The following is a 15,631-nucleotide window of genomic DNA, read 5'->3' as shown; positions in this document are numbered from 1 at the left end:
GCCCCTCTCCAGTTGTTCGGGACCCACATGAAGACCAAGCTGCACAGCTGCTACATGGGGGAGGGGGTCCACCCTTTGTATGCTCTTTGGTTGGTAGCTCAGTCTCTGAGAGCCTCAAGGGTCCATGTTAGTTGACTGTTGGTCTTCCAGCGGAGTTCCTATCCCCTTCAGGGCGCTCAATCCTTCCCCCTACTCTTCCATAAGAGTCCCGGAGCTCTGTCCTTTCTTGACTGTGGGTGTCTGCATCCCGCTGAGTCAGCTGCTGGGTGGAGCCTCTGATAGAACAGCCATGCTAGGCTCCTGTCTGCAAGCATAAGAGTATATTAATAGTGTCAGGGATTGGTGCTTGCCCCTGGAATGGGTCTCTAGTTGGGCCAGCTATTGGTTGGCCATTCCCTCGGTCTCTGCTCCGTCTCTCATTCCTACATTTCTTGTAGACAGGATAAATTTTAGGTCGAAAGTTTTACGGGTGGGTTGATGTCCCTAGTGCTCCACTGGGGTTCCTGCCTGGCTGCAGGAAGTGTCCTCTTCAGATTCTGTATCCCCAAGGCTGTGAGTCCCAGCTTAGGTCACCACCATTGATTCTTGGGCACCTCCCATATCCCAGGTCTCTGTCAAGTCCCCATCTCCCCACTCCCACAAGTTGCAGATGTCCATTCATTCTCCTGGCTCTGGCCATCTTTACTGTCCCTCCCCACACCTGATCCTGAATCCCCCCCATAGCCCTTCCCAATCCCTCTCCCACCCAGTTCCCTTCCTCCATCTACCCCTGTATGACTATGTTGTTATTCCTCCTTCTAAGTGAGATTCAAGCATCCTCACTTGGACCTTCCTTCTTGTTTAGCTTCTTTAGGTCTGGAGTGTAGCGTAGGTATCCCATATTTTATGGCTAATATGTGAATCTGTACCATGCATGTCCTTTTTGGTCTGGGTTACCTTGCTCAGGATAATATTCTCAAGTTCCATCCATTTGCCTGTAAGATTCACAATGTCTTCCTTTTTCACAGCTGAGTAGTATTCCATTGTGTAGATGTACCGCATTTTCTTTATCCATACGTCGGTTGAGGGATCATCTTAATTAATCTCTATCATTCGTTTTGTGCTGTCCTTTCTCTGTGTGACTTCCTTTTACGTTTCCACCTCCCATTCAATTGATCAAGCTTTCTTTGTCTCCCTTTCCTTCCTCTCATTGTTTTGGAAGTTATGCGGCCTTTCATATCAGATTCACAACTACACTTAAATTGTACAGTCAATAAACATTGAACTAATTAGCATACTTTCTCATATAACAAAAACAATTTATAGTACGCTCCAATTGATCCTTTTATTCTATAGGGTTTTGCCCTTTTTTTTTTTTTGGGGGGGAGCTGGGGACCGAACCCAGGGCCTTGCGCTTCCTAGGCAAGCGCTCTACCACTGAGCTAAATCCCCAACCCCCCGCCCCTTTTTTTTTTACTTAAAAATTAGCCATTTTTGTTATTGCTCCCATGATCAAACAGTGAGTGCTCCTTTAGCCTCCATCTTGTTTTGTCCAATTTCCTCAATAGCTGTTCTTTCTTGCTCCTCACTCTTAAGCTCTCTGGGTCTTAAATATCTTCTTGAAAGTCTCTTAGAAATTTCCTGTATCTGTCATGTAACTAGTGCTTGGTCTTTCATTAAAAGACCTTGTTTTGCCTTCGGTTTGAAATTTCAAGATTTATTTTCTTTTATTTTTTTTTTAATTCTTTTTTTCAGAGCTGGGGACTGAACCCAGGGCCTTGCGCTTGCTAGGCAAGTGCTCTACCACTGAGCTAAATCCCCAACCCCCAAGATTTATTTTCTTAATTATGCATATCTGTGTGTTTGTGTTGGGGCTTTTGCTTGTGAGACACCAGAAGAGGGTTACAAGCCACCCCAAACTCAAGCCCTCTATAAGAGCAAGACGCAGTTATTTGCTGAGCCACCCCTCTAGCCTGGTTAAGTTTTTTGAGACAGAGACAGTTAAGTGTGGTGGTTTGAATGAGAATGGCCCCCAATAAGCTCATAGATTTGAATACTTGGTCACCAGGGAGTGCCACTATTTGAAAGAATTAGAAGGTCTTATTCCAGGGACTGTCTCACTGAGGGTGAGCTTTGAGGTTTCAAGATCCCATCCCAAGGCCAGAGTCTCTTTCTTCCTACTGCCTTCGGATCTGGATGTAGAACTCTCAGCCACTTGTCTAGCACCATGACTGCCCACCTGCTGCCATGATGAAAATTGACTGAACCTCTGAAACTGTGAGCCAACCCCAATTAAATGCTTTCTGCTTTTATAAGAGTTGCCTTGGTCATGGTTTCTCTTCACAGCAGTTGAATACTGACTATGACACGGAGTCTTACCATGCGTCCCAGGCTGGCTTTAAACTTATAATCCTCCTGTCTCAGCCTCAGCAATAGGCTTACAGATCTATATCACCATGTTTACAGATGTATACCTTCATGTCTGACTTTTTACCTTCATTGTTTGAATGATAGCTGAGCCAACATACAATCCTAATCTTATAGTTATTTGACTCAAAAGTTTTTTTTTTCTTTTTTTCGGAGCTGGGGACCAAACCCAGGGCCTTGTGCTTGTTAGGCAAGCACTCTACCACTGAGCTAAATCCCCAACCCCGACTCAAAAGTTTTTTAAAGTCTTTTCTTCCTCCTCCTCCTCCTCCTCCTCCTCCTCTTCCTCCTCCTCCTCCTCCTTCTTCTCCTTCTTCTTTTCTCCCTCTCTCTCTCCCAAGACTTTGTGCATGTTTAGCAAGCACTCCACCACTAAGCTATACCTGGAAACATTTTGCATTCTGGATAGTTTTCCCAATTCTGACTTCCAAAGCAGTAATTCTCTCTTTAACTGTGTTTAACTTGCTGTCCATCCTGCCTGCATTCTAGTAACCATGATTTTTATTTTTAGAAGCTCTACATGGTACATGGGTAAATCCTCAGGATATATATATATATATGGCTTTCGCTTGAATTTGGTTTTGGGGTTTCTTTCACTCTTAAGTCTTTTCAACTGTATCTGTGTTAAATTTTTAGTTTTCTTGTGTGGCAGTTTGGTGATGCTGCCCTACTTCTGCAGCACCTTACTGGGACAGGTAGAACCAAGGATGGCTTGATGCTTCAGGTTATAAGTTCATACTCAGCTTGGATTTACGTCAGAATCCTGAGCAACTAGGACGTGTCCCTTCCATGGTGGACCACTTGTCCAAGGCATCTTCTATGGGGACCTGAGGAACACAAAGGGTAATATATAGTTCCTACCAAAACTAGTCAGGACAGCCAATGGTTACTATTTCACAGAGAGAGACTTTCTCACCAGATCTTGCCAAAGCTTGAGAAAAAACTGCTTGGGTTAAGAAGAAACAAACAACAGCAATTATACCAGGCACTCTATGTGCCATTCTAAGTTTATTGTGTGTATTAATTCATTCAGTGGTCATTGAGAGAATCACTGTTATTATCTTTCATTTAACAAAAAGGTTAGTAAGTCTCCTCAAAGTCACAGAGACAGTAGAGACACCAGCGGAAGTTATTCATGGCGGTGCAAGCCGCGATCCTGCACCCCTGGAGAATGAGGCAGGAAGATCACATGTATGAAATCCTGGCCAACCTGGACTACGTGGACCTGAGATTAGGGGGTTGGTGGTGGAAAGAACTGAGAGAGATGTAGGAGGGAAAAAAAGAGGAGAAAAAGAAATCATAAATAATTTTTATTCATTTGGGGTTTTTGAGACAAGGTCTTTCTACATAGACCTAGGTATCCTGAGACACACTGTGTAAACCAGAACAGCTTCAAACTCAAAGAGATCCATTTGCCTCTGCCTCCCAAGCACTGGGATTAAAGGCATGTGCTGCCATCCCTGGCCCCCAAATAATTTTTAAAACCCAGGAAATAAACCTATAATTTCTTGCCTCACCTATTCATAATAATCTTGTGGATTTTATTTTAGACATCTCAGTATGTAGCCCTGACTGACCTGGAACTTAGTACATAGACCAAATAGACCAGTCTAGTCTCAGACTCACAGACATCCACCTGTAATAGTGGAATTAAAGGTGTGTACCACAACATCCTACTGTGGAGTGTGTGTGTAGTGTGCGTGTGTGTATGTATATGTGTGTGTGAACTCTGTTCCGGTATATGTCTCACACTGCCCTTGAACCTGCAGTTTTGCCTCATCCCAGCGTAGGAATATTGCTTTATGCGACCCCACTTGGCTTAAGTTTTCATTATTATAGAATTATTATTATTAGTATTATTGCTAATATTCTTTGGATCCTTCCTAAGGAATCTTTGCCTATGTCATAGTCACAAAATTTTTCTAGGCTTCGTGGCACACTGTAGCAGTGAGTTCAGCTATACCACTTTGGCGCCCAGTGGATCACAAGCACCATTCCAGGAGCTATCTGGATTTAATAGTGGAACACACACACACACACACACACACACACACACACACACACACACACCATGAACACGCACACACACAAGCACACACGTAGGCACTCAGCCAGTTAATTTTAAAATGCCTTGGCTTCCTCAAAGGTTGAACGTTCCTAAACCTGCCCCTGCTACCTCAGGCCCAATCAGGAAAGTGGCCAACTTACCCGAATTCTCACATAGCTGGTTGGCTTTCTCTTCTGCAGCTTCTCTGCCCCATGGTGATTCTCTGTCTCTCCTCTTCTCTCCCTTGGTCTAGCCTGAGCAAATCTAAAAATCCTGCCCCAGCTCCCTTTGCCCAGCCATTGGCTACTGGCATCTTTATTAATCGATCAGAAACCAACTGGGGACAAGGACCTTCGGCATTTGGACATGCAGATTCCCGATCAAATCAAAGCATTAGAATCAATCCCCAACAGCACACAAGTTTAACCCGACCACTCTAGAGGCAAAGACAGGAAGATCTCTGTGAGTTTGAAGCCAACCTGATCCATATAATGAGTTCTAGGCCAGCCAAGGCTACATAGTAGGGGTCTGTCCCAAAAAAATTTTCTCCGTGTTTTATACTCTTGGATCCTGTCCTTCCTGCCTTCCTCAGATATCTACCTGCCCAGTGCTGGGGCTTTATATGTTTCATAAGGTCTCTACCACTCAGCTTCACTCCCAACAGGTTTTTGTTTGATAGGTTTCACTTAGTTTGGTTTTTTTTTTTGTTTTGTTTTTTTTGTTTGGTTTGGTTTTTTGTTTGTTTGTTTTTTGTTTGTGTTGTTGTTGTTGTTGTTGTTGTTGTTGATTTTGAGACGGGGTTTCTCTACATAACCCTGACTGTCCTAGAATTCACCATGTAGACTAGGCTATCCTTGGACTCCCAGAGAGCAGAGATCTGCCCCCTACCCCTGCATCCCAAGTGCTGAGATCAAAGGTGTATACCACCACGTCCAGTTCTACAGTTTTACTTTTGTAGGTCCATGAATAAATTTCATTTCTAGTTTTAGTGTCAAGAATGTTTTTCCTCAGGGGTATCTGGTTGCTCAGAGACATTTTTTTTTCAGGGATTGGAGGTACATCTCAGTGGTAGAATGTTTGCCTGATGTGTGTGAGATCCTGGGCTCAATCCTCGAATCACCAAAAAAAAAAAAAAAAAAAGTTATATTGTGTGTGTGTGTGTGTGTGTGTGTGTGTGTGTGTGTGTGTGTGTGTTAGGAATCAATCCGGGCTGGAGAGATGGCTCAGCCGTTAAAGGCTAGGCTCACAACCAAATATATAAGGAATCAATCCCAGGGCCTCATACATATTAGGCAAGAACTCTACCACTGAACTATTTAAGGGGTAGGGCCATGCACATGCCATAACTGGGTATAGAGGTCAGGAAAAACCTTGCAGGAGTCAGTCAGTTCTCTTTCACTGTATGGATCCCAGAGATCAAACTCAGGCTTTCAGACTTGGCAGCGAGCATCTTATCCCGTTGTTCTAGTTTTCTTTCTGTTGGTGTGATAAACACCTTCACCAAAAGCAACTTGGAGAAGGAAAAGGTTTACTACGTCTGGGACACAATCAGTCTCTGAGGAAAGTCAGCCCGGAAACTGAAGCAGAAACCATGGAGGATTCCTGCTCACTGGTTCCTCAGTGGCCCATGCTCAGCAAGCTTTCTTATACAGCCTAGGGATGGTGTCGCTCATAGTGGACCGCACCCTCCCGTATCCATTACCAATGAAAACAGTCTCTCACAGCTATAGGCACAGGCCAGTCTAATCTGGGCACTTCTTTAGCTGAGGGTCCCTCTTTCCCTGTGACTGTAGGCTGTGTCTAGTTTACAATAAAAACCAGGGCACCCGTTGAGCCCTCTCACCAGTACCCTTAAAAAAACTTCCATACGAGTATAGCGGCACACCTGTACTTTGGCACTTAGGAGACTGAGGCAAGTTTAAGACCACCCTGGGATACATAACAGGACCTTGACTCAAAAAAGAATAGTAAAATTTGCATAGCACTACATTTTCATTTGGCATGACGAAAACCTTCTAGAAATGGATAGCGGTGACAGTCACATACATAGGCACATAATGTCACCCAACTGCACACTGACGCATGGTTGAAATGGACGTTTTTATGCCGTCCGTTAGCCAACCATCTCCCATTCCCTTTTCACTGAAGGACTTCGTGACTCTGTGACTTTGCCTATTCTGAGTACATCTCGGCACCAGTTTTTGAAAGACCATCCTTTTACCTTGAGTCGCCTTTGCACTTCTGTTGAAAGTCAGCTGGCCACATGCATGTGCTCTATTTATGGGCTCCCGTCCCTTCCATTGATCTATATTTATATGCTCACTTCAACGCACCCTGTCTAATTTCTAAAATCTTATAGTAACCGTTGAAACAAGAGCCTGTAAGTCTGACCACAATGTCGTTTTTAAATTGTGTTGGTTAAATAAAAGTATTTTTAAAGTCTTCGCTTGGAGTTTGTGTTGGACTGCTAACAATGGGAGTGGGGGCGTCTCTGACTCTTTTGCCTGCTTGTGAGGGCTTTTTCCTCCTGCTGGGTTGCCTCGCCCTGCCTGGATGTGAGGCAGTCTTCTATGCCTTTCTATGCTGTTGTATTCCATGTCAGGTTGATATCCCTGGGAGGCCTGCCCTTTTCTAAAAGGAAATGGAGAAGCAGTGGATTTGGAAGAGGGGGTGCTGGGTAGGAACTAGGAGGAGTGGAGGGAAGGGAGGCTGAAGTGGGGGTGTATCGTATGAGAGAAGAATAGATTTTTTTTTAATTAGTTAATTTGAAAAAAAAAACCCTAAAATTTAAAAAGTCTAAAATCTGACCTACACATCCAACATTGAAAGTGGTTTCAAAAAACAAAAAGAGTAATAATATTCCAGAGAGAATTCTTCATGTCATAGTTTTTATTTGGTTTTTGTTTTGAGACACAGTCTCTTTATGTAGACCTGGCTGTCCTAGAACTCACCGTGTAAACAAGGCTAGCCTCAAACTCACAGAGATCCACATGCCTCTGCTGCCCTAGTGTGTGCCGCCGTGCCGGGCCTCTCGAGTGTTTTTTACTTGGATGGTGTGTCTTTGGTTCAATTTAAAAGACTTTGGAATGATAGCTCCTTTGTGTTCACAATAATCCTTGATGGAACTGGAAATAAAATGTCTGCCTAATATTTTTAAGGAAATGAAAGAACATTGCTAAAAGTATTTGAAAGGCACTTGCTTAGCATTTATGAAACCCGGGGTTCAGTCCTCCAGATTGGTGGAGAACAGGAGCCGAGATCAATTTTCTCACCAGAAAAAAAAAAAAAAAGGTTATACAATAAACATACTGAGAAACAGAAAGAGACACAGACTTGATTTGGTTGTGCTATATGAGTTTCTAAATAATGCGCTGTACAAAACAAATAAGAATTTTCATCTGTCAACATTAGAACCACTCAAGAAAGGTGTTCCGAAAGACAAACATGGTGGTAGAGAGAAGGAGCGGGAGCCAGATGTGCTAGCGCAGGACAGTAAACCTGGCTAGCACTGGGAGACACAGGCAGGAGGGGCAGAGTAAGTTCAAGGGTAGCATGGGCTACATGGGATCCTGTCTCAAAAAGCAAAAAACAAAAGAACTACCAAGAAAGTGTGTAAAGGCATTTGAGGCCTAGCACCTGAGTGACCTGTGGTTAGGATTTTTTTCTCAACAAGTTGTCCCTTGAGCTCTGCTTGTACGCATACAGACAAGAAAAAGAAATGTTAAAATTAAGAGGGATTAAAACACACACTCAGAATTACAGTTTCTATCACTTAAGAAAGAGACCCCAGTACTTGAAAGGTTAAGGCAGGAGGATCAGAAATGTTAAGTCCAGCCTAGGATACATTGTTTTTTGTTGGGTTAGTTTTTGTCTATTTTGTTTCTTTGTTGAGACCGCTCACTCTTGTAGCTGAAGTTATCCTGGAAATCCTCTATGTAGCCCAGGCTGGCCTCAAATTAGTGGTGATTGTCCTGTCTCAGCCTCCCAAGTGCTGGGATTACAGGCAGACACTACCAAGCTCAGCTTTAATTTGCATATTTTAAAGGAGGTGTTGTAAGGTCTTACTATGTAGTCTCAGCTGGCCGGGGATTGGGGTGGGGGGTCACTTTGTAAGCTACACTGGCTTGGAACTCAAAGAGACCTACTTGCCTCTCTTTTTCAAGTGCTGGGGGATCAAACTCCTGCACTATCTTGTCCAGTGAATTTTTAAAGTCTTCCGGAACTTAAAAAAGAAATACATTTAGATTGTTTTGTTATTTTATTTGTTTTGCTTTGGGGTGTGTGTGTGTGTGTCTGTGTGTATGTGTGTGTGTGTGAGAGAGAGAGAGAGAGAGAGAGAGAGAATGTGTGCCTTAGGTTTTTGTTGTTGTTGCTGCTGTTTGTAACAGACTTTTGCTCTGTGGCTATGACTGGCCTGGCTAGTCTCAAACGTGATGCAATCTTCTGACTTCAAAGCACTGGCTAATCTTCATCTAAAGGAACCTGGAGAGGTCAAAGTCAGTTCCAGAACAGATTATCATTTGTTCCTGACAGATAGCTCTGGGTTACTAACCTAAAACTCCATTCCAAACTACCCAGTTCACTTGTATTGAAACCCCATACCCATTTAGGTGTACATCATGCTTGCATTTTTAAGTGAAATTTGATTTTCATCTGGTGAGTCATCACAAAATCTTTTGTTTTCTTATTCATTTTATTTGTGTGGGTGCTTTACCTGCATTAACAGATGTCGTATGCATTCATTGCTTGCAGAGGCTAGGAGAGGGAATTAGATATCCTCTGATTATAGTTATAGATGATTGTATAGATAGCTACCTTATAGGTGCTAGAGATTAAATCTGAGTCCTCCGGAAAAGCAACAAATGCTCTTAACCAATAAGTTATCTCTTCAGCTCCCCAAATTATTCATTTTTTCTTTTCTGGAAATCAACTTCTTTTTCCTCATCTTTCCAGTACTTATTAGATGTGGACATCTTTTTTCCAACTTCTGGTCACATCCTTACATTTCACCTCCTATACATCCTTAAAACCCCAGATTTTAAAATCCTGGTGTCAAGAATGTTCCAGATCTCATTCTAGTTTACTCTATTAGTTTCAACTTCCTCTTCACTTTGTGTCTCTCAAGCTGGTTACGCACATAAAGAGAAATAATTATTGAAATGTTAATTGGCATTTTCAGGGGTTTTGCAATAAGAGGGCTGTATTGTTGGAACTGGCCTTTTTAAATGTATCAGCCATATTCAGTACCTATAACTGCTTGGTGATTTTTCCTCAGAGAGACAGTACATAGACAAAGGAACAGAAACTCTGCTTTGTCTGTTTGTTACTGTTACGGTAGTAGGGATTGAATCCAGGACTTTGGTGCACTGGGCAATTCTGCTACCCTTAAGTCATTTTCATAACCCACATTCTATATTTCATATTTATTTCACACAATCCAAGTTACAAACCACAGCAGTAGTTATCGAATTCATGTAGCCAATTCATGTGCTGAGAAGTCGAACATCTGTCTACCATGTTACTGCTCATCCTGAATTGTTGTCTTACACTGCTGAAGAGTAAACATAGGGCTTTACAAAGACTACGAGGATCATTCCCAACTCACACACAAGGTCTGACACTACCCACATCCCCTCAAATAATCCCTTATGCCATAGTTTCTCAGGGCCTCAGGGCCTCTCTGTCTTAACAACTGTAAAATCCAGGGTTCAGGTAGACTATAGACCCATGCGTGGCCAGTTTGAACAGGAAGGATTTAATCAAAGCAAATAGTTTCTGTGGAATCCTTGGATGGTGTGATCGCTTGAATGAGAATGGACCCCATCTGCCCATGTACTTGAATATATGCTACAGTTGATGGAGCTGTTTGGGAAGGATTTGGAAGCATTGCCTTGTTGAAAGGGGTGTGTCACCAGAGATCGGCTTTGAGATCTCAAAATCCGATGCCATTCCAAGTTAGCTTTCTCTCTCTCAACTTTCTACTTGTGTGTAAACTTAATTTTTTAAACCTTACTTTTAATGATGGTTCTTAAATGCTTTAACTTCCCCCGTAGCCCAGCACCCACGAGACGTAATGGAAAAGAAAGGATCTGGGGGGTGGGGGGAGTGGCCCTGTTTAGAAAGGTTCTTTGGAGCAGCTCCCACCTGTGTTGTCTGGAATCAGCTTTCAGTTCACAGGTCAGCAGGCAGTGGCAGCTCAATCCATTCTCAATGCTTCGCATATACACCAGCGGTCCAGTTCGGTGGAGTTGGGCTAACAACAGTGGTGACATGACCTAGCAGAGACAGCAAGGCCTCAGCCTCAGCTCCTCCAGTCAGCAGGAGAAGCCAGCAGAAACACCGGAAGTTCAGCTGTGCCTCTCTCAGGGAACCAATGATCAGTGAAGACCCACAAGCACTGTACAGCTAGCTGTACCAGCAAGTCAAGCTCTGTCTCTGTTGTCATTCTGTAGAGTTCTATTTATACATCTCGTGTCCTCCACATGCCTCCAAACATCATGGGTCCTCCACATTCTCTTGCCTCAGCACTTGCATCCAATCAGCCCCAGTCCTTGGAGTTCTGACGGATGCAGCTCAACTATACAATGTAAGGGGGACCAGCACATGTGTGTTGTTAGCAAAAAAAAAAAAAAAAAAAAAAATCCTTCATCACGATCCCTTTCACACATTTGCTTTAGCAGAACATCCTCTCTCCTGTGTCTGCTTCAGTGAAATCTTCCTTCACAAGTTTGTCTTCGTCTTTCACCTGTGTCTACTCCCTTTCCTTTCAGTAAGAGAAACACTCCTTCACGTGTGTGCCCCAGCAAATCACCATCCAACATAACCAACCCTTGGGTTTCCATTTCACTTGTGGGTTACATGTAAGCATTCAGCAACTGTTCCAGCATCATGACCGCTTGCCTGGGGCCATGCTTCTTGCCATGATGATAACGGACTCACCCTCAGAAACTGTAAGGCCCAATAAACTCTTACTTCTATCAGTCGCCTTATCATTGTATCCTTACTGCAATAGAAAAGTAACTAGGAAAGAGTGAAAGACAATATCTGTCCTGTTTGACCTAAAAATATACTCTCCTCAAAATCCCACCATTGAGACAATCCCCTAGAGAGTTAAGTCTTTCCCAGTCAGCAAACAAAAAGAGTCAGAAAGAAACACTTGAGCCGCCAGCTCTGGGTGGACTATATATACTGTTGCTCAGCCAATGCCTTTTCTCTCGGCTCCTTTTGCATTTAAGCAGGATCTGGGATTTGCTTTAGGTAGTCATGATGTGTTTACCTCCTAAGCCTAACCTACACGCACAGCCTGACCCACAGCTACACTGTGCTTACTCATGAATGTTCTCTCTTTATCCTCCTGCCGATTGGTTATGGGACTCTCATGAAAATTTTTAGAGTTTTGGGTTTTGTCTTAGTCAGGGTTTCTATTCCTGAGCAAACATCATGACCAAGAAGCAAGTTTGGGAGGAAAGGGTCTATTCAGCTTACACTTCCACACTGCTGTTCATCACCAAAGGAAGTCAGGACTGGAACTCAAGCAGGTCAGGAAGCAGGAGCTGATGCAGAGGCCATGGAGGGCCGTTACTTACTGGCTTGCTTCCCCTGACTTGCTCAGCTTGCTTTCTTATAGAATCCAAGACCACCAGCCCAGGGATGGCACCACCCACAATGGGCTGGGCCCTCCCACCCTTGATCACTAGTTGAGAAAATGCCTTACAGCTGGGTCTCATGAAGGCGTTTCCTCAATGGAGGCTCCTTTCTCTGTGATAACTCCAGCTTGTGTCAAGTTGACACACAAAACTAGCCAGTACAGGTTTCTTCTTTTAAGGCCACGGAAATATAAGAACGTGCTTTCATTTTGATCCCAGGTATAGGGATGTGGGGCTGCTTCAGATTTTCCACAGCGGCTGACTATGATTGGCCTCGTGCTCCAGCAGAGGTGTGGTTTTGTCAGCCGCAGAGGGTTTCTGCAATTGTGTGATGTTTGGCCTTCTGCAGACTTTTCAGAGGGTATAGAAATGCTAGGTCCCTGAGCGCTGGGATGGGTTGTTGATTGCCGTTGGTAGCAGTTTGTTAAGTGCTCACACGAAGAAGAAACGACAAGAAGACATTAAATATCCTGGTGGCAAAGATCAAACTTGATGCCCGTAATCAGCAGGAAGTAGTCCCACCATGCCTTTACCCCCTTTCCGACCCCTGACTTCATTCAGGAATCTCTTTCCTTCCTTCTCTATCCTTTTTTCTCTCTTGTCTAGTGCTAGGAGGTTGAAATGGTAGAAGAAAGGGGGTAAAGAAAGGTGGAATAATGGGCTGGAGAGATGGTTCAGTGTTAAGAGCACTGACTGCTCTCTTCCAGAGGTCCTGAATTCAATTCCCAGCAACCACACGGTGGCTCACAACCATCTGTAATGAGATCTGATGTTGCGATGCGGGTTTCATGTGAGCAGTAAATAAATAGCCCTTGTAAGCCACTGAGGCTTGCTGTTTGCTCACTTGATACAGGAGGGAAACACAAGGAATGTTTAGAGCTGGTAAGACAAAGGCACTGAGAGGTATGGGTTCACTCCAGGGGACGTGAACGGTGTAACAGCGTGGTGAAAAAGCTGAGTATCACCGCTCTCTGGTAGTGTTTACTTAGCATTTATAAGGTTCTGGGTTTAATCTCCAGCATTATAAAATAACACACACAAAGAAGAGAGCTTGAGAGTTCTTTGACTCAGAAGAGTGAGAACGAGGAGGAAATGAACACAGGATGTTCATATCCCTCCTGTGCCCATTTTAAGTCCCAGCCTGGCATGGTAAATCAAGCCATAGTGGGGACCATAATACTCGGGAGGCCAAAATAGAAGAGTCGCTTGAGTGCATGAGTAACACAGCAAGACAGAAACAACATAGGATGCGCCAGCTGACCTCCAAAAAATCCCCCGTCTGGCCAGCGAACTCCAGGGCACCAGTGTTTGCTAAGGGTCATCAAACTCTTAACCAATGCCAATGACTCCTGAGTCCACGGAGTCTCTTCCCCGAAGACGTGCCTTTTCTGCCTAAAGCCTGTACTTCCCTTGGGAGGGGGGCAGGGGTGGCCTTGAATGTCAGGATTGGCACTCGGTATAGGGCTCCGGATCCAGGGATGAGTCATATCCAGGAATTGCTCCATTGTGTTGCAGCCAAGTCCAGGACGCATTCCTAAAACCCAGATCTCTTCCACCTTCCCTGGTGTTGCTTTCGCTTTTTCTGTCACCTTAGGCTAGGGTGACTTTATGGCTAGTGAGTCAAAGGGGTCTGGGGCTATACAGCAAGCACTGCTTACCTGTCAATCACCAGCCTGCCTAATCACGTGACGTCCGGCCCACCAGCATCTCTTCAATCCTTCGCGCTGCCTCATGGCTGCATTTCTACTTCATTCCTGCGCGACAACCAGCCTCTCCTGAGCTGTCCAAGTGCGTTGCTGTGCCCTCCCCTCACATTGTGTGTGTGTGTGTGTGTGTGTGTGTGTGTGTGTGTGTGTGTGTGTGTGTGCGTGCGTGTGTGAAGTATGTATAAATGTGTGTATCAACACATAGAGAACAGAGGTCACTAGGAGGTGGCTTCCTTTATCGATTTCCTCTTCGTTTTTGTTTCTTTGTTTGGAGACAGGATCTCTGTGTAGCCCTGGCCGACCTGGAACTCGCTCTGCAGACCAGGCTGACCTCGAACACAGAGGTCCACCTGCCTCCACCTCCCAAGTGCTAGGATTAAAGGTGTGTGCCACCACCACCTGGCTTTTCCTCCTTATTTTTTGAAACAGACTCCAACTGAACCTAGAACTTACTGTTTCATCTAGACTGGCTGGCAGCCAGCCCCCAGAATCCACCTGTCTCCATCCCTCCCCTAGCACTGCTGAAGTTAGTGATAGAAGCTCCAGCCTCCCAGGTTTTATGTAGGCGCTGGGACCTGAACCCGGGTCCTCATGCTTGCACAGCCTTCCCACGGAGTTACATCCCCCTCAACGCACACCCACAGTCTGCCTCTTAACGTCTTGAAGAGCATCCTCCAGCCCCCGTCAGGAGACAGTTAAACCAATGATGGTCAATACACAATCCTTTGGGTGTGTAGAGTCTTTTTCTCTACTAAACCAAGGAACTTCTAATGTTGTACGATCGTTCCCACAGGTTTCTTGAACCCTGGCTTTAGTTCCCCATATAGAAACAGTCCATTCCAACCACCCTTACATTCCAAAATGTACGATCACTGAATGAGCGCTGTCTGGTTTTGGACCAACCTCTTCCACTCTCTATTCTTTGAGACTTGGTTGACTAAGACTTGTAAAACGGTAGGGGTATTTTGGTGTTCAAGACTTCTTTCCCCAGACTCACCGTAAATGGCTCCTGCCCTGGTCAGGAGAAAGAAAGACCTGGTTATTGATCCGTTTGTGCTTTGTATGTCTCAGGCCCTTGAGCTTGTATGATATACAATGGTAGCTCTTCCTCAACTCACCCTCATTGCAGCTACCATGGTCCTGTGTGGAGGTTCCTAGCCGCCATTACTACCAGGCCTAATGTTCACTGTAGTTACTTTGGAACCTGGCTCTCCTTGGGAACTGAACGTCCTTTTTTGTGAGCTTTCTTTAGTTCTTTGAAATTGCTGGGAAAGAATTTTGTTGTAGCAGCACCAGTGTCCCCAATAAAAACGCTTACAATTTTCTTCATTTTTCTATGTTATAAACTACAATGCATAGTAGGTCTTACCTGCCCAGCAAGCTGTCACTCATAGGTCAGCTGTTAACGAGAAGTTACTGCTGTGTCACCTGACGGTAATCCTTATTCTTCCTCTGAGTATACATTTGAAGGGGTCTCTCAGGCTTCTCCCGTCCACTAGAGATTATGACAAAGCCTGACCCCTGATTATAACTCAACTGAGGGCTGGAGGTATGGCTCGGTGGTTAAGAGCACTGACTGCTCTTCCAAGAAGTCTTGAGTTCAAATCCCAGCAACCACATGGTGGCTCACAACCATCTCTAATGGGATCTGATGCCCTCTGCTGGTGTGTCTGAAGACAGCTACAGTGTGTATAATAAATAAATAAATAAATAAATAATAAATAAATAAATAAATACACCTCAAAACTCGCTTTCAGCAAACCCTCAGATCCCACATTGTCAGTCAGGTCTCAGCTATCACTTAGGACATTTCCTCTTCTGGGAGA

At 44.3% G+C, this 15,631-nt stretch overlaps 1 long non-coding RNA gene across 3 annotated transcripts; it reads right to left on the bottom strand.

Annotated features, from left to right (window-relative positions):
- Positions 1 to 208: 208 nt before the first annotated feature.
- LOC120093826 (uncharacterized) lies at positions 209 to 14,025 on the bottom strand. Of its 3 annotated transcripts, none has more exons than XR_015624936.1 (3): positions 13,758 to 14,015; positions 10,598 to 10,728; positions 209 to 304 (listed from the first exon to the last, which is right to left on the bottom strand). It is a non-coding gene; the product is annotated as an uncharacterized LOC120093826 (long non-coding RNA). The 3 variants fall into 3 exon arrangements; XR_015624938.1 differs by lacking the exon at positions 209 to 304 and adding an exon at positions 1,455 to 3,233 and having other exon boundaries at positions 13,758 to 14,001; XR_015624937.1 differs by lacking the exon at positions 10,598 to 10,728 and having other exon boundaries at positions 13,758 to 14,025.
- Between the last annotated feature and the right edge of the window lie 1,606 nt (positions 14,026 to 15,631).

This window comes from Rattus norvegicus, chromosome 7 (genome assembly GCF_021556685.1).
Source record: "Rattus norvegicus strain SHRSP/BbbUtx chromosome 7, alternate assembly SHRSP_T2T, whole genome shotgun sequence".
Classification (NCBI taxonomy): Eukaryota; Metazoa; Chordata; class Mammalia; order Rodentia; family Muridae; genus Rattus; species Rattus norvegicus.
Note: the sequence above shows the minus strand (reverse complement) of the source record. Positions and strands in the feature narration are given on the sequence as shown.